General features: G+C 38.1%; 1 pseudogene; it reads left to right on the top strand.

The window, feature by feature from the left end:
* Nucleotides 1-23,896, top strand: part of LOC112912712 (midasin-like) — a 147,978-nt pseudogene that overhangs the window by 34,982 nt on the left and 89,100 nt on the right.

The raw sequence follows: 23,896 nt of genomic DNA, 5'->3' as shown, positions 1-23,896 counted from the left end.
CATGGGGGCTTGGACATATAACCCCGAGATTAGGAGTCACATGCTCCACTGACTGAGCCAGCCAGGTGCTCCTGTTATTCTGGTAGGCAGAACATAGACCTTTAGATTACCTGTGAGTAGAGAACCCAAGTTCAAACAGAGTTGAGGGTGATGAGACTCCATAAAGAAGAGTAAAGGAGACAGAGGACTTATATGAACCAGATAAAATCATTCCAGAAGGAGAAAGTCTAGGACTAAATGGCAAAACCCAGAGCACAGGTTCACAGTACTGACTATTGAGAAGGAGATTATCTTGGGAAAGGCAACCTCTGAGGGAGAAACAGCTGTATAGAGAAGGAGAGGTACCTTTGGAGAAGTTGTCAATGAAGGAAAGAAAAAATCGGAGGAAAAGTAAAGATCGCGTAGAAAGGGAAGGGCGACCAACTTGCATCCTATCCTCTTTCTTGCCACTCGTAGAAACATCTGCTAGAAGAGAGCAGGGCAGAAGTGCATATGCTTATAAACTTGGAATCGTGACTCTAAAACGAAGAAAAGTGTTTCTTACTCCCACCCCCTTTAAAAATTTTTTTAATTTATTTGACAAAGAGAGAAAAAGTACAAGCAAGGGGAGTGGCAGGCAGAGGGAGAGGGAGAAGCAGGCTCTCCGCTGAGCAGAGAGCCCCACATGGGGCTTGATTCCAGGACCCAGGATCATGACCCGAGCCAAAGCAGATGCTTAACCGACTGAGCACCCATGTGCCCCTTGAAGAAGAGTGTTTATCATTTCTCAGCATGTACTGTTTTTTGTTCTATCACATATTACAGTTTTAGAAAGTCATTTTCTTTTGTTTTAGCCATTTTCAAATGAATTCTTACATGCATTCTCAGTGTTATGTTCTCTCAAGTGTCAGGTTGGTTCTCACTGAATATTTGTGTTGCAGTTCAGTTTTTTTTTTCTTTTCTGAAGTGTATATTTTTAAGATTTTATTTATTCAAAAAAAATTTTTTTTAAATTTATGATAGTCATACAGAGCGAGAGAGAGAGAGAGAAAGGCAGAGACATAGGCAGAGGGAGAAGCAGGCTCCATGCACAGGGAGCCCGACGTGGGATTCGATCCCAGGTCTCCAGGATCGCGCCCTGGGCCAAAGGCAGGCGCCAAACCGCTGTGCCACCCAGGGATCCCGATTTTATTTATTCATGAGAGAGAGAGAGAGAGAGAGAGAGAGAGGCAGAGACATAGGCAGAGGGAGATGCAGGCTCCCCACAAGGAACCTGTTGTAGGACTCGATCCCGGACCCAGGATCATGCCCTGAGCTGAAGGTAGACACTCAACCACTGAGCCACCCAGATATCCCTGAAGTGTATGTATGTATGTATGTATCTATCTATCTATCTCCACACACACACACACACACACACACACATTCAGTTTTTACATCACTTGTAAAATTGACTTATATTGACTTAACTCTTTCAGTCACTAGGCTCCACTTTATTTTTTTTTTTTTTTTTTTTTTTAGGCTCCACTTTAAATGAACAAATGTTTCTTTGAGTCTAATTTGTAGTTATTAAGCTACTATACTTTCATGAATTCAATAAACTTGAGCCAGTTAATAATGGTAATAATTATAACAGCTGATTCTTACATATACTCATGTTCCAGGCACTATTTTCTTTTAAAGATTTATTTATTTATTCAGAGAGAGAGAGAGAGAGCGAGAAGAGAGAGGCAGAGACACAGGCAGAGGGAGAAGCAGGCTCCATGCAGGAAGCCTGATGCGGGACTCGATCCCGGGGCCCCCAGGATCACACCCCGGGCTGCAGGCGGCGCTAAACTGCTGCGCCACCGGGGCTGCCCAAGGCACTATTTTTTTTAATCTCATAGTTTATTTTATTTTATTCTTTAAGATTTTGTTTATTTATTCATAGACACACACACACACACACACACACAGGCAGAGACACAGGCAGAGGGAGAAGCAGGCTTAGTGCAGGAAGCCCGACGTGGGACTCAATCCTGTGTCTCCAGGATCACACCTCAGGCTGCAGGCGGCGCTAAACTGCTGTGCCACTGGGGCTGCCCCAGGCACTATTTAGAGTCCTTTATTTTTTATTTTTAAAAGATTTATTTATTTTAGAGAGAGAGCAAGGTGGGGGAGAGGGGTTGGGAGCAGAGGCAGAAAGCAAAACCTCAAGCTGACTCCCTGCCAAGCATGGAGCTTGATGCAGGGTTTGATCTCAGGACCCTGAGATCATGACCTGAGCCAAAACCAAGAGTTGGACACTTAATTGTGCCACCCAGGCACCCTGGAGTCCTTTGTGCTAATGTTTTTGGCAACCATGAGGCACAGACTATTACCCCATTTTATACTCAAGAGACCTGAGGCACATGGGATTAAGTACCTTGTTCAAGGTAATGGCTGGTTCATGTTTGAACCTAGGCAGTCTATACTGAGTGTATGTACTTTTAATCATTACTCTGCTACCTCAGTTTGCTTTGGGTTCCATGTGTACTATCATTCTAAAGACTAGCAATTTTATTTAAATAAAATGTGTTTTTTTTTTTTTAATTCCTTACTTCTACTGTTCATCATCATTTGCTTGCTCCAGCATGTAGCTCTCTCATCTTTCCTTGTACTCCTAATATCCCTGTGGTCTCTCTTCCATTTAGTAGTTAATCGTCTTTCAAAGGTGTAATCAGAAGTTGGACAGCAAGCACATCATTCTCTGTCTCAAATCCTTGCATTGACTTCTCAGGCAATTTAGAGTATATTCCAAAGGCTTTTTTTTTTTTTTTATCTCTAAGGCCCTTTATAATCCAGCATTGGCACTTCTCTGACATAATTTCCTTTGTCTGGCTCTGCCACTGAGCTCCAGCCACACACTTTTCCGTGTTGCACCTAGGTGCTGTTGTCTCAGTGGCATCCCTTGCCGCCCTCCCCACCCCCACCCCGCCCCCATGCTTGATTTGAATCCCCTTCAAATTCCAATCTTTTTTTTTTAAGATTTTTTTTTTTTTTATTTTTATTTATGATAGGAACACAGAGAGAGAGAGAGGCAGAGACACAGGCAGAGGGAGAAGCAGGCTCCATGCACCGGGAGCCTGACGTGGGATTCGATCCCGGATCTCCAGGATCGCGCCCTGGGCCAAAGGCAGGCGCCAAACCACTGCGCCACCCAGGGATCCCCAAATTCCAATCTTTAAGAAAGCCTTTCTGACTATCATAACTGAATTATCAGTGCCTTCTTCTCCCTCTCTCCTTTATTTATATTCACAGCACTACTTGTATTTTATAGTAGGTATATTTTTTATTTTCTCTTTCGTTAGATTGTGAGCTACAGTGGGGCAGGACCTTGTGAGTCTTGTTTTACTCAGTGCCTAACACCTAGCAGGTACTCAGTAAATTTTTGTTGAGTAAATAGAGTAAATGTCTTTATCAATGTGTTCGTGCTTGCTGTTAAATATAAATGAGTTTGAAGTTCTTGTACTTTTTCTCTGGAATCCGACTCTTTGATAGATACTCAGTGTCAGGGTCTTGGTTTTACTTATCTCATGGTTCCTCCCTCACAGTCCAATGAGTAAATAGGGTCTATGTGTTCTCTAATTGTGCTTGACTCTTCTGAAGCATACTTGGTATTTCAGTTCTCAAGTTATTTTTCTTGGAAATAAACTTTATGTCATGGTCCTTGAATTATAGTATTAGTATCTTAGGATACAGAAAATTGTATACTTCTATTTTTCAGGAACAATTAGTGGTGCTTGAGCAACTTTTAGCTACAGGAGTGTTTCTCAACTCTTCATTATCATCCTTAACCCTGAATATTAAATTAAAATTTACAGAGGGGCACCTGAGTGGCTCAGTTAAGTGTCCAACTCTTGATCTCAACTCATGTCATGACCTCTGGGTTGTGAGTTCAAGCCCTGCAATTAGGCTCCATGCTGGGTCTGGAGCCTAATGCTTAAAATAAATAAATAAAATTTATATGAATTAATTTTCTAGCTCCTCAACCAGAGAATTGCTAGAGAATAAGAGAGAATCTAAATACTAAGTAATAAAATGTTGAGCTTTGGAGGGCCACAAACCATTGCAATGTCTAAGATTTTGTTGCTGCCCACTCTCTCCCAGAGAGAGTCTCTTTAAGAGCAGTATATTCCCCCATCAACTGAGATGCTATGAGCTGTGTTCACTTCGCTTAAGTTAATCAATTTCAGAGTTGTATTTTCTTCTAAAAATATCCTGAAAACGTTTTGGTTAATTTTAATAAAATACATCATTAATGATGTTTATTTAAACATGTTAGTAAAATAAGTGACATGCCTCTTACTGCCCAACTAGGAATTTCCAATTTTTTTCATAATACTGTTTATCAAATAATAGTTTTTACCTTCATTATAGACCCTTCAAACACTTAGTGTGGAGAAAATAGATTATAATTTAATTAAACCTTTAAAATGGGGCACCTGGCTGGCTCTATTGGTTAAGCAGCTAACTCTTGGTTTTTGGCTCAGGTCATTATTTCAGGGTCCTGGAATCGAGCCCCATGTTGGCCTTGATCAGCTGAGAGCCTGCCTGAGGATTCCTTCTCCACACCCCCACCTTGGTCTCTCTCTCTCAGATAAATAAATCTTTATAAAAAAATAAAACTTTAACATAGATTTTAAAAGTATTTGGTATTATTTCCGATTTTGATTAAATTTGATTAAAATTCCTATATTCTAAGACATGATTTCTAAATTCTCTTAGTCTCAGAAGTTTTGGAATTACATTTATCTTTTGTTTCAGTTACAAACCAGTGGACCGTAAGCTTATTTGGCTGCCCTTATGGGAGGCATTTGAAGAACTCTTTGCCCAGACATTTTCTAAGAAGCAAAACTTTACGTTCTTGGGACATATTCAGACCTGTTACAGGCAGAAACGGTGGCAGGATCTCCTCAGACTAATGCAGCATGTGCACAAGTCGGCTGTCAACAAGGATGAAAAAGAGAGTGAAACTGGTAAGAATAGGACCCATACTACTAGTGGGAGGTCATGAGGCTGGGGTGTAATTAGCAGAATTGAAACCAGTGACCACAAGGCTAACGGGACTAATAAACGAGGCTGCAGTGTTTAAAAATCCCTGACTCCTCTCCTCTGCAAGACAGATTTGAGGCTTATTGTTACATCTCCTTATTTGGCTGCCTTTTTTTTTTTTTCTTAAGATTTAATTTTTAAGGAATCTATACACAGTGTTTTCCATTAAACATCCCTGACTCCTCTCCCCTGCAAGGCAGATTTGAGGCTTATTGTTCCATCTCCTTATTTTGGCTGCCCTTTTTTTTTTTTTTTTAAGATTTTATTTTTCAAGGAATCTATACCCAAAGTGGGGCTCAGACCTACAACCCTGAGATAAGCTGCTTCTTGGCTGCCTCCTTAAGTAAATCTCTTTCCTTGCTGCTTACTCAATTGGCTTTTCTGTGTGTCAGACATGAACTTTGGTTTAGTTATGAATTTGGTGAGCCATCCATCCAGTAGCTTTTTGCCAGTGGTTCGTGGGCTGCCAGATGATAACAAAAATCTGGTTACAAGTTCAAGCAGCTGCCTAGGCTCTTTGTCTTAGGGATTGTACCTGAAGCCCTACCCTGACTGGGTGCTGCCAGCCCTCAGTGCTTAATTTAGCTGGTGTGGCAAGGAAATGGTTTTTGCTTTGGACAGATGTGTCTTAGTGAGCTTATTTCTTTCTCCCATTTGTCTTCACTTTCTTAGCCTCCTTTCCTTGCTGGATTAGGAAAAGGTTAACTAGGAAGCCATTTGCTTTGGTTGGTGAAGCCCTGATATTAGGGAGTAACCAGTGCTTATAGAGGTATTCTGGGCTTAATTTGGTTTGTTGCTGCAGCTTTTGTTGTCATCTTTGGATAAAATCAGCCACATTTTAATTGGAAAATGGGAAATGACAACTTGATTCCTGAATGTAGCCCTTTGGGCTATATTCTCCAAAATTGGGCAATGTGTAGTTAAGAACTTATGAAACAAAAAAGATTTTTTTTGCAACATTGCTTGGCCGTAATATTCATTAGACCTTGGATAAGAATGACCACTTAGTGATCCGTAAATTATAATACCATCTCGTAATTGGATTTGTTCTGTAAGATTTTGTTTGTACCTTGTTTGTGTATTTGGATATGTGTTCATGTATGCTGTAAATATGAGATATTTTCTCCACCTCTGGGTAGTGCTAAAATTAGTTTGTAAAGGAGCACTATTTCAGTTAAAGGCGAGTGTGTATAAGAATTGGGCATTCTAAAACTCAGAAACTAATCCAAGGTTTTCAAGTTCATATGATCTGAAAAAATATTGGGTATTAAAGATAATTTAAGTTTGTTGGTTTAATTAAAATAGACATATCTTTAGAATTTTCAGCATTTATTTAAGTCAAATTTATTTAAGTCAAATAAATTGATACAATTTTTTAAATATATATAGCGTGGACGAATGACTTTGTCTTTTATAATTTCGTGGGTAATCTAAACATACTGTTAAGAACAAACTTGTAAATAAGATGAAAAGGTTTATAGGTAAACTTTAAAGTCATTTTCAAAGTCCTTGGTAACCTAAAACTAAAGTTTTACTAAGTTAAATGATGAGTTAAGTAAAAACACTAAATCTCTAGATCATTTCTAAGTAAGATAAAACCTTAATTACTAAACATAGGTTTATATGCTTTTGGCCTCCTTTTACAGAGAAACTAAAGATATTTGAGTTTGTTAGTAAACATGTTTTGTGCCATTGCTGAGATAAGGCATATATTTCTAAAAATTCTTTTTTTTTTAAATTAATTTATTTATTTAGGATAGTCAGAGAGAGAGAGGCAGAGACACAGGCAGAGAGAGAAGCAGGCTCCATGCACCAGGAGCGCAACGTGGGATTCGATCCTGGGTCTCCAGGATCGCGCCCTGGGCCAAAGGCAGGCGCCAAACCGCTGCGCCACCCAGGGATCCCTAAAAATTCTTAAATATCATAAATTCACCAGTCTAAGGAATGCTGCTGGTACAACAGACAGTTCACAATTAGTTACTACTTAGTTTTCACTAGAAACTTAAGGTTTCTAAGAGTTAAGAATTCTAATATATAGAATTAATGGAAATGATCAGAGAAAAAACTATGCAAGGAAAGTGAGACTGGTTATTTAGAGGGAAAATTGAGGACAAAAAGTGAATGTAAAGAGGAAAGTTGTAGGTTTGTGAGAAAGGAATCTTTGGAAAGGAATTTTGCGCTTGGTAGGCACTAAGATTAAGTTTATTAGGGAGTGATAAACACCTGGGGAGGAGAAGGGAGTAAGAAAGCAAGATTAGACAGAAGTTGAGCAGTGATACAATATCAACAGAAGCTTAGCTGATTCTCTGAGGAGTTTCAAATTTGGATTATCCTTCAGAACCATCCTTTTTTTTAAAAAAAAAAAGAAAAATATTTATTTATTCATTCATTCAGAGAGAGCTAAGAGAGAGGCAGAGACACAGGTGGAGGGAGAAGCAGGCTCCATGCAGGAAGCCCGATGTGGGACTCGATCCCCGGTCTCCAGGATCACACCCCAGGCTGCAGGCGGTGCTAAACCACTGCGCCACCGGGGCTGCCCCTTCAGAACCATCCTAAATTGGGGCAAAATTGGGACTGGACTTTTATAATAGTTATTGGATGTGACCACCTGGGAAGAGGGCATGCCCTTGGTAAGGCAGCTGTCTTTAGTCAAGGCCATCCTCAGTGGCATTTCAGAGTTGAGGACTGTTGGCAGCACCCCTGCAGCTGAGAGTCCTTCATTTCTGATGGAGATTCTGGTCAGCACATCACTACACCCACCGCAAGAACTCAGATCCATGCTGTGTCCTGGGTATCCTTATCCTGATAAGTGTATGTCAGCATGGGAGATGACAGGAAAAAGGAAGGGACTCTATAAATTTTTAAAGAATTCATTTGTTGGAACAAGTAATCTTTAATATCAGAAGTATACCAGCATCAAATTGGAATTAGGTTTTCATGTTAAAATGACAGTTTCCTTAGGTTATTGGTCTAATAAATTATAAACAGGTTTTTATCTTTAATCTACTTAGAAAAACAAATTTCTGTGTTTTGTGTTTATTAAATCCTTGATTACTCAAGAAAGTTGCATCTTCTCAGTATTAAAAGTCCTCAGTGTTGCTAACAATTCTGTAACTTTCTGTATTTGTATTCTGTAACCTTTAGAATCTCTTATTGCTGCCTTGGCTAAATAGGTTACTAAGTTTTGTAATGATCTATAATCCTATTTTTGGCATATGCTTCAAAACTTTCTGATACTTCTGACAAATTTCCCAAAATTCAACTTCTAAATGAAGTCTTTTTTACTAATTAGGCTTGTTTGTTATGTCAGATTACATGGAAGCATTGTCAAAGAAAGGATGGTAAACCTTCTTAAGTTATAAGATTTAAAAAAATATATTTTATTTATTCATGAGAGAGACCGAGAGAGAGAGAAAGAGAGAGAGAGGCAGAGACATAGGCAGAGGGAGAAGCAGGCTCCACACAGGAAACCCGATGTGGGACTCGATCCCGGGACTCAAGGATCACACCCTGGGCTGAAGGCAGGCGCTACACCACTGAGCCACCCAGGCATCCCAGGTTATAAGATTTTAATATAACTTGGTACATTACTTGTAATTCTACTTATTAAAATGTTGTGTGCCCAGTAATAATTATATTTCCCTGTCAACTGTATTATAATGAACTCTGATCAGATCTTTAACCATGGCCATTTTTGAGCCTTTTGCCATTTATAGTTATTGTTGATGATCTTGCAAGTATGTTTCAGCTTAAAGGCAATTCATAGAAAGGACTTTTGACAAATAAGGCTTTTTGATATCTTTAAGATGATAAAACTGAACAAGGTAAAATTTTCTGAACTAATGAAAGAACTAGATTCAAACAGAATAACATGGGACTAAGAGAACTGAGAAAAATGATTATATATTTTTTATGACTTTTGTTTGAAATATTTCTGGTTCTCTAATATTTGCTCTTACAGATTTAAGGGAACTTTTTCTCTTCAGCTATGACTCACAGGAATTTAATATAATATTCCTTTGTAAAAAAAATATGAAACATTTATTTTTTCCTCCAGAATTCAGAAATTCTCTGAAAATTCTTATATTTTCGTGGCATATATTATAATTATTAGCATAAGGTCTCTAAGAATCCATTCTCCGTGTAATAGGATGCCACTGGAAACATTGGTTATATTACCAAGGCTTTGACTGGAATGTCATATTTGAGGGTGTTTGAGGGTGAAATGCATAGACTCAAATGTGACCAGACAGCATTAAAGAAGTAGGTTGACTTTATGGAGCCAATAAAGCCCCTTGGAAATAGCAGCTTGATACCGTGCTTACAGATACCTTGCTTACAAAGCATCTTTACCTGGTCTAACTTTGAGAGCCCACCTGCAGGACAGTCTCCTGAGCTGACAACTCTTTAACAGAACTGACCTATTTTGAAGACTAAGATTGGTTTGTGAGATACGGAGCAAACTTCTTACCTAAGGTCCAGAACAATTAAACTCAGTCTAACAAGAAACAATGTTGGATTATGATATTTTTTTTTCTTAAAAAAAAAAAAAAGATTTTATTTATTTATGAAAGACAGAGAGAGAGAGAGAGGCAGAGACACAGGCAGAGGGAGAAGCAGGCTCCATGCAGGGAGTCTGACGTGGGACTCGATCCTGGTTTCCAGGATCAGGCCCTGGGCTGAAGGCAGTGTCAAACTGCTGAGCCACCAGGGCTGCAGCGATTGTGATATTTTTCTAAAAAAAATCTGTGAAAAGGGAAGAATGTTAATTTGTAACCATATACAAGGAAGTTCACTATACTGTGGTAACATCAATAAAGCTGAAGCCCTTTTCACCAGTACATACTCATGGAGCTAGTTGGAAAGAAAGGGGTCTTTTTTTTTCTTTCTTTCTTTCTTTTTTTGGTAAGACTTCATTTATTTGACATAGAGCCCAAGCAGCGTGGGGTGGCAGAGGGAGAGGGAGATCCTTGGGGCTTGATCCTAGGACCCTGGGATCATGACTTCAGCTGAAGGCAGAGCCTTAACCAGGTGCCCCCGGAAAGGGGACTTTTGACTTTTGAGAAAGAAAGACAAAAAAAAAAAAAAAAAAACCATAAGAGCCGGGATCACCCAAACCTTGGATGGTGGCACACCTTGAGTATCGATTTCACCCACTATCTTTGGAACGAAAATTTTGCTAACTGTTCTTGTGAGCTCTGACAGATTTTTTTTAAATAAGATTTATGTATTTTTAGAAAGCAAGCAAGTGAGGATGGGGGGAGGGGCAGAGGAGAAAAGAGTCTTAAGCAGACACCCTGCTGAGCGCAGATCCTGACTTGTGGCTTCATCTCAACCCTGAGATCATGACCTGAACTAAAACCAAGAGTAGGCCATATAACTGACTGAGCCACCCGCGTGCCTCACCCCAATATATCTTAAGATGTTTTTTTTAAGAGACAGACTAACAGAGGAGTGTTATTACTTGGGGTTACTGATTTGCTATATACTTTACATCAGGTTGAATCCACAAGCAATAAAGGCTGGACAACAGGTGATGGTGTTTGTACATCCTTAAAGTGCCACTGTAAGAAGAGCTGTGTCTCTAATAGAAAAACAGTGGCCAGATTTCCTGCTTTTACCTACACAAGGGTCTGAATATGGACATGCAGAAAAATGACCAGGGGGTATACACAGATGGTGGCCACTGATGCTGATAGAACCCATCTGGTCAGAGTAGGAGGTGTTATGACAGCACTTTATGACCCACCTGTTGTACAGTATAAGAATGTTTTTCTCCACAGTTAAGTATTTCTTGCATTCAGCTTTTTACTAGTGTCATTGGTGTCACATGCCAACGCCTACTGTGAACTAATGCTATTTGGCTTTGAGGAAAAACCAATTTATATCCAAGACTTAGATCAGGTGGCTGGGTTTTAAAGGAAGGAGATTCAGTAGAATTCAGTGAATTGTGTTTAACACTACTTCCAACACCAGCAACAGATTCAGCAAACTTCTAGAGCTTCCAGGCATTGCTGTGAAAGAATTGACTGGTGATAATGCAGTTGTCAGCCACACCAGAAAAATGAGATTTAGTTACAAGAAAGAGTGTTGGGGATACAGCTCTTTCCCAAGTTGTAAAGCTCCTTATTCTTGATGAAGGTTAGTTGCTGCATGGAGGTAAAGGACTTGAGCTGCTTCTGGTAACTTGTATGGTTGCTGGATATGTCAGCTTTGATGTTGCTTGAAAGCAACCAAAGAAGAAACTACTGTTTAGTCAAGCAGAATGTACATGTTAAGCCAAGTGCTAGGGAATATTTCCAAGAAAGCACAAAGTTGTTTGATTCCTCAGACCCTGAAACTGCACCCTGTTTCAGTAGGAAGTAGTTAGAACTGTTAGCCCAATTTACTCGAGTGAATCATGTTCAAAAGACAGTGGGGATTGAAACTGGTAACAGAGGGTTAGTGGGACCAATAATAAGTGCAGATGCAGACTAAAACCACAGATGCAACTTTTTACCCAGACCTGTTTTCACTTGCCTTTAAATTTTCCTATCTTTCTTGGGGAAGGGTGGATTGAGGCTTCTATTCAGAGTCCCCTCATTGGGCTGACTCTTAAATAAATTCTTGCTGCACACTTGGTGTCTTTGTGATTGGCTTCACTGCACATCAGGCAGATAAACTTGGGTTCCCTTACAGAATTAGGAGGAGTTTGGGGAAGAATGAAGCAGTAGAAATTGGAGCTTTGTAGGACTTAAGGGAGAGATGACTAATTCTGAAGTATTGCTGCTCCTGTGATTCTAGGCATGATTTCGATAAAAACATGGTTGTTAATGTTGATGTACAAGTACCACTTATTGGTCAATAAGTCATCTTTCCTTAGAAAATAAATTATATCCAAAAAGCTGAATTCTACAGCCAAAGGGTTTTTGGTAGTTTAGTTATCTTCTCTGTGTTTCATCGTTCATAAAATGGGAATAAGGGTATCTACTTCGAAGCTGTTATGAGGGGTGAAAGAATTAACTAACGTACATATGCATTTAAGTGAACTAGTTACTATTGTGGCTGAAACATACATTATGTAAGTATTTGAACTTATTTTTTTATACTTCTAAGATGTTTGATTTTTATGTGAGTTTTGTTTTTTTGTGTGTGTTTAAGTTCTATGTTTTACAACCTAAAGTGTATGTTAAATTCTTGTCCTTATTCTTTTCTAGGGTTACTCCTAAAAGAGAAATGGGAAGCATTTGGTCTTAGACTCAACCATGCTCAACAACAGATGAAAATGACTGAAAATGCCCTATTGTTTGCATTTGTAGAGGTATTTTGGTTCAGTTATTTAGGTTAAAGGAATGTTGATTTGATACAAAATTCAGGTTTAGGCAGGCTACTATTTTGTATTATCTTTATGTTGATATTTTTAGTGCTTGGTGTTTAAGACTTAATAAACACTAATGAAATAATACTTCAGGGAGAGATTTCTGAAAAATAGCCTTTATGGAAATTATAAGGTCTTGATGAGCACCATTATTCTTGAAGTTGCAGTTGAGGACAACTAGTGGACTCGGTTTCATAGTGAGGGGGAAAGGGTAGTAGGTTTGGATCTATTCACTTTAAGCCTCACTCTCTATTTCAGTGAATGGGTAGTTCTGCTGTTTTCTGCCTATCACCCTGTGGGAAGGACCAACCTAAAAAATTTTCATAGCTTAAGATTTTTATTTATTTTTATTTTTTTTAAGATTTTATTTATTTATTCATGAGAGACACACAGAGAGAGGCAGAGACACAGGCAGAGGGAGAAGCAGGGAGGCTGATGTGGGACTTGATCCCGGGACCACAGGATCATGCCCTGGGCCAAAGGCAGGTGCTAAACCGCTGAGCCATGCAGGGATCCCCAGCTTAAGATTTTTAAATTCTTATTTTAAAAAATTGTTTCTGCCTTCTGAGCTTTGAACTTGCCCTTTCCCCATTTCCCTCTCCCTCATGTGTCTGACCCTGTCTTACCCATTTCGAGTTCAAGTGGTGCAGCACCTCCGAAGCGTCAGTGCACAAACCTGCTGTTGCTTTTGATTCTGGAAGGCATGTAGTTTCAACTTGTAACAAAATATTTGTAGTCTTCAATAAACTGTGGTATTTCTTTAAAAATAATAATAATAATTGTTTCTGTGACATATTTTAGACCACACCTTAAAAGGAGGTGGGACTCTTGTTTGAGATAGTGTTTTGGTGAGAGAGATTACTCAATCATGTCCATCAATATGGGAAATTTGGTGATCAGAGCTTAATCTTAATAGGAATTTTTTTTAAATAACCAATTAGGATGTCAAGTGCTCTCAAAATAGGGTTTATATCTATTTCATGACTTGGCATTACACTGGAGTTCAATACCCTTGTCCTGTTTTAATGTTTTCAATTTATAGAAGATTCTGTTAGTATCATTGTGAAAACAAAAGTATAAAGTCATTTAATAATAAAACAGTTTCTGGTGTTGTATCAACAGTGGATTTTAAGATTTATATTTCAGTTCTCTTGGAAACAGAACTTGAAGAGATAAATCAATGAAGAAGAGGAAAGATTTCTTTTGATATTCTTTAGCAAATGTATAAGGCTATGTATTACAACCACTGCATTCTTTCGACTTAGTCATTTGTCTCATCTTTACATACTCATCAGCTGACCCTACATTTATTTTCAATGGTTTTAATAACCATTTGGATACTTCTAAACATCTAAACACATTATATATTATTAGTTACCTGACTATCCATCTACTGAGATGATTTAGTTTGTTGCGTGTCTCTGTTAGGTTCATACATACTCCCTTGACCCTTCTGGACATTTAAAAATGGTAACTTGACCTTAGCTCTTGAAATCACCTGGCAGCCATTCAGCATTTAGGGTGAAAGTTCATTAAGTACAAGAGGTTTGCCCTTGTTTCTAACCCTGCTTACATAACAGGTGAGAGTATCTTTTTTGCAGTGGATTTTTAACACTTTATCTTCTTTTAGGGTACACTAGCTCAAGCTGTAAAGAAAGGAGAGTGGATCTTGTTGGATGAGATTAATCTGGCTGCTCCAGAAACATTAGAATGTCTCAGTGGTTTACTTGAAGGTTCCTCTGGCTCCCTAGTGTTGCTGGATCGAGGAGACACAGGTAGTACTTGATCTCATTGAGGTTTGACTTGATGCCAGGTCTTTGACCTCTTTAGAGTCAGATTCTTTTGGTTAGGTAGATTACATAGGTCTCCCAGTGTTCATTCCATAGTACTAATTTTCTGCCAAGTTAGGAGGCATGGGGAATGCAAAGAATAAGAATTTAAAAAAATTTTTTTAAATTATTTATTCATAGGGATTCCTGGGTGGCTCAGCGGTTTGGTGCCTGGCTTTGGCCCAGGATGCGATTCTGGAGTCCGGGGATCGAGTCCCACATCAGGCTCCTGGCATGGAGCCTGCTTCTCCCTCCTCCTGTGTCTCTGCCTCTCTCTCTCTCTGTCTATCATGAATAAATAAATAAATAAATCTTTTTTAAAAAATTATTTATTCATGAGAGAAAAAGAGAGGTAGAGGCATAGGGAAAGGCAGAGGCAGGCTACTCACTGAACAGGGAGCCCGATGTGGGACTTGATTCCAGGACCCTGGGATTATGACCCAAGCCAAAAGGAGACACTTAACCAACTGAGCCACCCAGGCGCCCAAGAATAAGAATTTGTTACTTGGTAGTATATACTGAATTGTATATATTTGAATAGGTGATATACATATAGGTAAATAGGTGATAAAACATAAATGATAATGAACAACCATACCTTAAAAGATGGTGGAAGGGGAGCATAAGATTAAGTTGTTACATATGTCTGGAAATTGGTTTCAGTGGGATTTCAGAAAAAGCAAGGATGGTTTGAACCGCCAGCACCATTCTTGCTATGTCTGAGGCAGGGCTTCCTGGCCTGAGGTTCTGTGAACTTAGATAGTCTTCCCCGGGGCACCTGTGGCTGATCACTTGATGTTACCAGTTGAGAACTTATGCTTTTCTCTTACCAGAACCCCTGGTTCGTCATCCTGACTTCCGTTTATTTGCTTGTATGAACCCAGCAACAGACGTGGGCAAAAGAAATCTCCCACCAGGAATAAGAAACAGGTGAGGGGACATGGCCTGGTTCCTGGGGATTTTTTAAAAAATTCTGTTTATTGGTTGATAATAATAACATAACCAGTCCTCATAATAGTGCTTGAAATTTCTTGATCTCTGCTAAGAGGAATTCTTCTTTGTCATATTCTACTTTCTTTAGGTGATAGGAATATGGAGGACCCCAGAACACTGGACAATTTTTTCAGTTGTTTGTATGACACGTAATGGCTCATGGATATTGTTGAAAATAAAATTTTTTCTTCCTTCAAATAACCTTATAGCTATTAGGAAAACCTTTACATATTGATAAAACAGTATAATATATTAACAGTATAAGTACATTTTAGGAACTGAATGAATCCTCTTGGATGAGGCCAGTGATTTGTAAAAGGCCTTTTAAGTTTCAGTGTTCAGTAAACACTGACACTAACATGATACTTAGTTGTTTGGTATTTTATATATATAGCATTTGGAAAAAGATAAATGATCTTATTTTTGTTGGTGACCTTTTGTTGAATTTTGAGTATTAAAATAGTGTTAAAATTTTATTAGATTCCTCTCATTATAAGAGTAATAAAACCTTCTTAGGAAAATTTTATAAACTATAAACATTATATTTTCCTTTGCTCCAGTGACTTTATTTATTTTATTTTATTTTATTTTTTTTATTATTATTATTTATTTATGATAGTCACAGAGAGAGAGAGAGAGGCAGAGACATAGGCAGAGGGAGAAGCAGGCTCCATGCGCCAGGAGCCCGATGTGGGATTCGATCCCGGGTCTCCAGGATCGCGCCCTGGGCCAAAGGCAGGAGCCGAACCGCTGCGCCACCCAGGGATCCCCAGTGACTTTATTTTTGAATGTGTGGGTGCTTTTTGTTGTTGCTGCTGGATGTTTTTTTTATTACATGTAGCTATAACACCTCTGAAAATAAGGGATAAATGTCTTATTTTTTATAATTATTTCTTACAAAGAGTATTGCGTAGAAATAATAAATTTTTGGTAACAATTACGTTATCTTATTTCACTATGGTCAGTTTATAGCTAGATGAAAGACTTTCATATTTTATACTATAAGCAATTAAAATGAGTTTACATAACTTTTTGTGTTTTGTATTTTTTTTTAAAGATTTTATTTATTTATTTGAGAGAGAACAAACTGTGGGAAGGAGTAGCAGAGGGAGAGGGAAAAACAAAAAAACAGGCTTCCCACTGAGCAAGGAGCCCCCCAAGGGGCTTGACCTGGGATCATGACCAGAGCCAAAGGCAAGATACTGGCTCACTGACTGAGCCACCCAGCCACCCTTTGTGTTTTGTATTTTTTAATTGTCAGAATAGTTGTATTAACTTCCTAAAAAGTGGTTATTATGTAATAATCATTGTCTTATAGGTTCACAGAACTTTATGTAGAAGAATTGGAAAGTAAAGAAGATTTACAAATTCTTATTGTGGATTATCTGAAAGGACTGAGTGTAAATAAGACCACAGTGCAAGGGATCATCAGGTAGGTTCCCTGTGTGCCTCATCCGCAAATGCTAATTTTATGTTTGTTTGTTTGTTTGTTTATTTAATGCTTCTTATTAGAGAAGGATTATCATTAAGGTTTCTATTTTAAAGTTGGAACTTTGGGATCCCTGGGTGGCGCAGCGGTTTGGCGCCTGCCTTTGGCCCAGGGCGCGATCCTAGAGACCCGGGATCGAATCCCACGTCAGGCTCCCGGTGCATGGAGCCTGCTTCTCCCTCTGCCTGTGCCTCTGCCTCTCTCTCTCTCTCTCTCTCTCTGTGTGACTATCATAAATAAATAAAAAAAAAAAATTAAAAAAATAAAAATAAAGTTGGAACTTTAAGAATTCCCGTGGATCTTCCTAATGAAGCCACATCGAAAGCTTAGGAATTACCACTTAACGAGAATATGTAAACAATTAGACAATGTTCTCCTAATTAGTTTTGTATTCATAGCTAGGAGTTTGCATCTCTGGAAGGTGTAAAAGGCTTGCTTGTATTTTGATCTGTCTTGATGAAATCTTATTTTTGCAGTTTGCATGCTAGTGCAAACTGTTTCTGTTGTTGTTTTTATGCCATGTGGAAAGGGTACAGTCTCTTATATTAGACAGCCTGAATCCTAGTACAGGCTCTGTCAAAAACAAATTCTATCATTCTGGGCACATTACTTAGTAATTTTAATTTTGTCTGTGTCATCTAGAAAGAACATTACATTATGTAAAGTTTTTGAAATAGGATCATATTAATGTTTTGCTTTGCTTTTTGTGGTTTGTTCCCTTTTTTTTTTTTTTTTGTACAAATAATTATTGAGTTGCCCAGGTGCTAGAGATATAGCTATAAATATCTGAATATTTAATATTAATAATAGCTATATCTGAATCCTGATTCTCCTTATTTTAGGTTATGGTAAGTGAAGAAAAATAGCACATAAAGTAAAATGGGGATTAGAAAATACAGGCTTGGGGCCCATTTTAAATAGAATAGTTAAGAAGGCATTTGTGAAAATGCTTTGGAGTGGTTTACCGATACCACATTCTAAAATTGGAACACATTTTGTTAGCCAAGATTATTTGGACAAAAGTATAAATACGTGTGATTAAAATTCAAAAGTGAGGTAAAACAGGTTAGTAAAGCAGAGGCTCTTGTAAGATGCTGATAGTATAAGTAATAAGTGTTCCATTTGTAATAACCCACTTCTGGAATGTAGATTCTTTCTATAAAAGAAAGAATATATAGCTAGATTTCAGAGATAAGCCAAATCTCATTTGGATTTCATCTGTGACATGCATTTGGTTACTCTTGATCTTGTATAGCTGATCATGAATTTCATGAAATTTTAAATTCCTCGCATTTCATGTTTTACTCTGAAACTCCTAACATCTTGTCATCTTTTAGACTTCTAAAGTGTGTGATAATGATAACAGTAACAGTCATATTTTCATGCTTTTTAACATTTTGTCATTGTTGATTATGGCTGTACCTATGACCTTTCAATACACCATGATTTTTCCTGTGTGCTTCTTCTCCATTACTAGTATAGATTACATAGGCACTTTATTTCCCCATTGTATTAGAGTATTAGGAACACTGTGTTTGAACTCTGTATATTCTCTCTCTCTCTCTCTCTCTCTCTAAGGTTTATTTATGTGCTCGCTTCTGCAATACATATACTAAGATTTATTTATATTTAAAGAGAGAGCATGGGGGGAGGGGGAAGGGACAGGGAGAGGGAGAGGTCAAGCCCACTCCCCTCTGAGCACAGAGCCCAACAAGGGGCTTGATCCAGCAACCCTGTGATCATGACCTGAGCCGAAAGTAAGAGTTGAACACTTAAATGGCTAAGCTACCCAAGTGCCTCTGAACTCTGGATATTTTTACTAAGGACTTCTCCTGTCTTGCCATCTTTTTGTTAAGAACATCACCTCTCTCCTCTTTTTACCCAAAAGGAAATTGATAGATCTTTCTTTTGAAAAAGTCTTTGAGTGTGTGAGAAATAGATTTAAAAGTGAATGTCAAAAAATAAAAAAAAAAAAAAAAAAAAAAGTGAATGTCTGAGAGGTTTTGATGAATGCTCTAGGAAATTGCATGTAAGCTTAACTATCTAATTCTATAAAAGTGGCTTTTGGGCCTTGTGTAGAAAATCAAAGTAACGGCAAAATGGTGAATGCTTATGAGTTAATAAAGTCATCTGAACTTTGTCTTTTTTGTAGCTTGTACACAGCTCTCCGGAAAGACTCTGGGACAAAATTGGTGGATGGAACTGGCCATAGACCTCATTACAGCCTTCGGACCCTTTGCAGGGCTCTGCGATTTGCAGCTTCCAATCCGTGTGGCAACATCCAGCGCTCGCTCTATGAGGTCTTCCTGAAGTTTGTGCTTGGATGGGAGCTTGGTGGATGGGTTCATCGTTGAAAGGGAGGGAGTGGTGATGCATATGCTGGGTCTGCCTGTGTATGTGTGTTCCATTTAGTCAGATCAGCCCAGAACATACCAGAGTGACCCTGTCCTTATTCTACTATAATATCACATTTAAAAGTTGTTCTGGGAACCAGCACCACCCAAGAGGTTGAATTTTTTTTCTTGAAATAAGTTGGCCTGTAATTGCAGAAGGGTGTAATCAGTTTTATGCATATTTGTTTTTTTTTTCTAGGGCTTTTGTTTGGGTTTCTTAACACAGCTTGACAGGGCATCACACCCAATAGTTCAGAAGCTCATTTGTCAACACATTGTCTCTGGCAATGTAAAAAGTCTGCTGAAGCAGGTATGTGTTTTGATTTTTTTGACTTCTTTAACATAAATGAAAGGCTGAATTATCAAAATTTTGGTGTTTTGTTTTTTTAAACTTGTTTCTAATTATAAAAGTAATCAGTTTGTTCCAAAAAATTAAGTTGTGTCTTAGATGGTGAAAATTCCTAGTAATCCTTCTACACTTTAGATTTAAACCATATACCTTTCCACCTAAATTATATTTGTATTTTGTTTTTTATATATTTAAATTTTGACAGTGTATGTATAGATTTATCAAGGCAAATTCTTTCTTGTTTTTTAATTCCAGTATATTTAATATACAGTATTACATTAGTTTCAGGTATATAATATAGTGATTCAACAAATCTTTATGTATGTTACTCGTTGCTGAAGCTAAGTGTACTCTTAATTCCCTTCACTTGTTTCACCATCTCCCCCTCTTTCCCTCCCCTCCCCTTGGGTAAACCATCAATTTGTTCTCTCTTATTAAGAGTCTTTTTTTTTTGGGTTGTCTTTTTTGTTTGTTTGTTTCTTAGATTGTACATATATGTGAAATCATATGGTATTTGTCTTTTCCTGACTTCACTCAGTAAGGGCAAATTCTAATGTATATATCTAATATACATGACTTAAAAGGAATCATCTCATAATACTGTTCTGTGGCTTCCTTTCTTAGCCTAACCATATCCTGGATATATTTTTGTGTCTGTACCATAGATCACTATGACATGGTTTCTAATGGTTGCATAGTAATTTGTTGCTTACACCATAGTTTGTGTACACATTTCCCATCTGATTGATAGTTGGCCTTTTTTTTTTTTTCTTATTAAACACAGCAACCATTTCAGTTTGAGGAGGAGACTCTAGAATAACATGGGAGTGAAAGATGCTGAGAAAGTAGTTTATCAACTAACTGGCTGGTTTTTATGTTGATTCCTTGCTCTTAAGGAAGAAAGAACCTTATTAGGGACTTAGGATTACTTTGGATTCAGTATTTTTTCCTTTTTAAAATTTATACAAGTAACACATGAATGTGTACTTTTGTTAACCATAAAAACATTGAAAAAAAAAGTTAAGCTTCCTTTGATTATTATTCTAATGCCACTGTCCTTTACTTATCTTTTTTTTATGTGTTCCTCATGGTTACCCCTGATGGAGGCCTTTTTTCCCCACTGCTTCTGAGCTCAGTTGAGGAGCTCTTAAAGAAGTGCCTAGAATGGTAGTAGCTTCAAATTAGGGAACTAAATGTTTTAGAAGAGCATTTTTTCATAGCTACAAATCTGACCACTTTTGACTATTTTTGATGTATGAAAATGGCAGTTTTGTTATAAATCAGTGTAATAATGCAAAAGCCCATTCCCTCAGTTCAGAACTGGTCTTGTTTTTAGGAATTTAGTTTATTTGAAGTACATGTTTTTGACAAATATTTCATCAGACTGAGAGTGAAAATTTTGGTAGGTGAGAGAAAAGAACTGAATCAGAAACTATCCAATTCAAGTTCTTTCCTCACTACCACTCACCTGGATTTAAAAACCAATACATGTCATCATTTTGTTCTCATTCCTCAAAGTACTTTTCATATTTCACCCATGGCTTTTAATGTTGAAAGAATCCAGAACAGGGCAGCATTCTTGGTGACAGCGTTTTTTCCTACCTTAGGCCCCTCTCTGAAAGAATAGGACTATGGGTTATTTCTCTAACTTCTGTGACTTTCAGCCTATTCCAGAACCAAAAGGAGGACGACTTATCCAGGTTGAAGGATATTGGATTTCAGTGGGAGACAAGGAACCTACAATAGATGAGACCTACATTCTTACATCTTCTGTTAAGCTGAACCTGAGAGACATTGTCCGAGTGGTTTCTGCAGGGTGTGTGGACCTTTTCTCTTGCTGCTCTAAAGTTTTACCAGCATAGGCATTGATGACATTCTAGTCTTACTTTCTTAATTTTCTTTTATTTTTATTATTATTATTTTTTTTACCTTTTTTTTTACTTAATTTTTGAATTCTTTATTGTTGTTTATTGGCTAAATGAGTAATTCCTTCTAAAATCAGTATTGTCACTCTTCTCCTGGCACAAAGCATTGTTTCTAATTGCACCTTTTGGTGGAAGCAATACAGATGCAGATTATTTTGGCCATCATTATGCTTCTTTTCCAGTATTTTGCTGATGACTACTTATCATCCATTATTTAAATGAATAACAGGTACTACAAGCAAGGTTGAGATTGCTTTCCTCAGTATTTTCCGAGGAACCCTTTTTACATAGAAACTTCTTAGGGCTTAAGAAACATTCCATTAGTGGCATATAGGTATATAAAAATGTTTTTTTATGGTGATAAATTCCTTTTTAATACTACTTGAATTAATTCTGGTTTTTGTCTTTTTTTTTCCCCCCCTTAAATTGCTTTATTGGCTGGTCTTTTAAAGAACCTATCCAGTGTTGATTCAGGGAGAGACGTCAGTTGGTAAAACAAGCCTTATCCGGTGGCTGGCTGCAGCTACTGGTAACCACTGTGTGCGTATTAACAATCATGAACACACGGATATTCAGGAGTACATTGGTTGTTATACGTCTGACTCTTCAGGGAAACTTGTGTTTAAAGAAGGTGGGACTATTATTTCATTCCATGGGTATAGGCATTCATTCTTTTAAGCACATTTCCCCATGTAAATTTCATCTCTTTCAGTTGAGGCACATGGACCTTTGCCATAAGAGCTGCTTTTTCTCTCTCTCTGATCTCCCTGGTTAAGGGAAGATGGTTATGGATCCAGCTTCTTTTGGGCCCCACTCATCTTGTCAGCTCTATTGGGACTAGCACCAAGTTCTGTAGGGTGCAATTGAACTGCTACTTAATCTCCTAGAGACTCAGAAGAATGAGATGAGCTTTGAACAGACGGAAGCTTAGAATAGATATGAGAATGTGGTGATTTATTTATTTAAATATTTTATTTATTTATTTGACACAGAAAGCATAAGCAGGGGAGGGACAGAGGAAGAGGGAGAAGCAGGCTTCCCACTGAAAGGGAGCCCAACATGGGGCTCAATCTCAGGACCCCCAGATCATGACCTGAGCTGAAGGCAGATGCTTAATGACTGAGCCAGGTGCCCCAAGAATGTGGTGGTTGATTGATTATTTTATGTTATTTAAAGATTTTATTTATTCATGAGAAACACGGGGGGTGGGGGTGGCGGTGGGCAGAGACACAGGCAGAGAAAGAAGCAGGCTCCATGCAGGAAGCCGGATGTGGGACTCGATCCCCGGACTCCAGAATCATGCCCTGCGCCAAAGGTGGCGCTAAACTGCTGAGCCACCCAGGCTGCCCGAATGTGGTGATTTAAATGAAATTAGCCTGCAGGGGGAAAAATTGGAAATATATTTATCAGCCTTAGCTCCCCTTCTGTGTGAAATAAAAGGATTACTTTAATTGAAAATTGTGCTTCCTTGATATTTGGCATCACAAATTATTTTTGGGCATGACTAACTGCTGCAGGGAGTAATTTGTTTTGAAATGTAGTGGTCTAGGATTGGTTGATTTATGTAGCATTTTTAAACATATTTTAAAACTTTGGACTAATTTATGCTCTAATCCTCAGTGTTTGTTTTTTCCTAAGGTGTTCTTATTGATGCTATGAGAAAGGGCTACTGGATTATTTTAGATGAATTAAATTTGGCTCCTACTGATGTGTTAGAGGCACTGAACAGATTGCTAGATGATAATCGTGAATTGCTCATCACAGAAACACAAGAAGTTGTTAAAGCTCACCCTCGGTTCATGCTTTTTGCTACCCAGAATCCCCCAGGACTTTATGGAGGCAGAAAGGTGTGTAGCATTTCATTTGCCCATTTGTTACCTGGTCAAGTAATAGATCTTTCTTGGGTTAGACTGAGATGTTTTTATTTCTTTTGAAGGGTTTTTCTTTTTGTGGTGCAAAGGAGAGCCTCCGATTTGGAAACTGGATAAGAAGGCTTTCTTCATCATGTTTTTTTCCTGTGTGTTTCCCAGGTGCTTTCTAGAGCCTTCAGGAATCGGTTTGTGGAATTGCATTTCGATGAATTGCCTAGTTCTGAGTTGGAAACAGTCTTGCATAAGCGCTGTAGTTTGCCACCCTCCTATTGTAGCAAGTTGGTTAAAGTCATGCTGGACCTTCAGGTATTTCCTCTTTCTCTCATTTAGTTTCAAATGGAATGTACTGATTAGATTTGGCGAGTAAATTTAAAATTTGATGGCCTTCTCAGTTAGCCACAGCAGTCCATCCATTTTTTTTTTCACAGAGTAAGGATACTATCTTTAAAATGCACTCCATGATATCCATTTTTTGGTTTTGTAAATCAACAATTTGATATGTTACAGTTTTTCTCACGCTTATTATGGTAATAGTTCCCTCCTTGTGGATAATGTTGGAACATTTTGTTTAGTTTGGAATTTGGCATTGACAAGCTACAATTTTGTTTTCTAAATGAATTTAGTCCTTGAATGGACAT

The sequence above is a fragment of the Vulpes vulpes genome, unplaced genomic scaffold (assembly GCF_048418805.1).
Source record: "Vulpes vulpes isolate BD-2025 unplaced genomic scaffold, VulVul3 Bu000000795, whole genome shotgun sequence".
Lineage (NCBI taxonomy): Eukaryota > Metazoa > Chordata > Mammalia > Carnivora > Canidae > Vulpes > Vulpes vulpes.
This window is presented reverse-complemented; position numbering and strand designations above follow the sequence as displayed.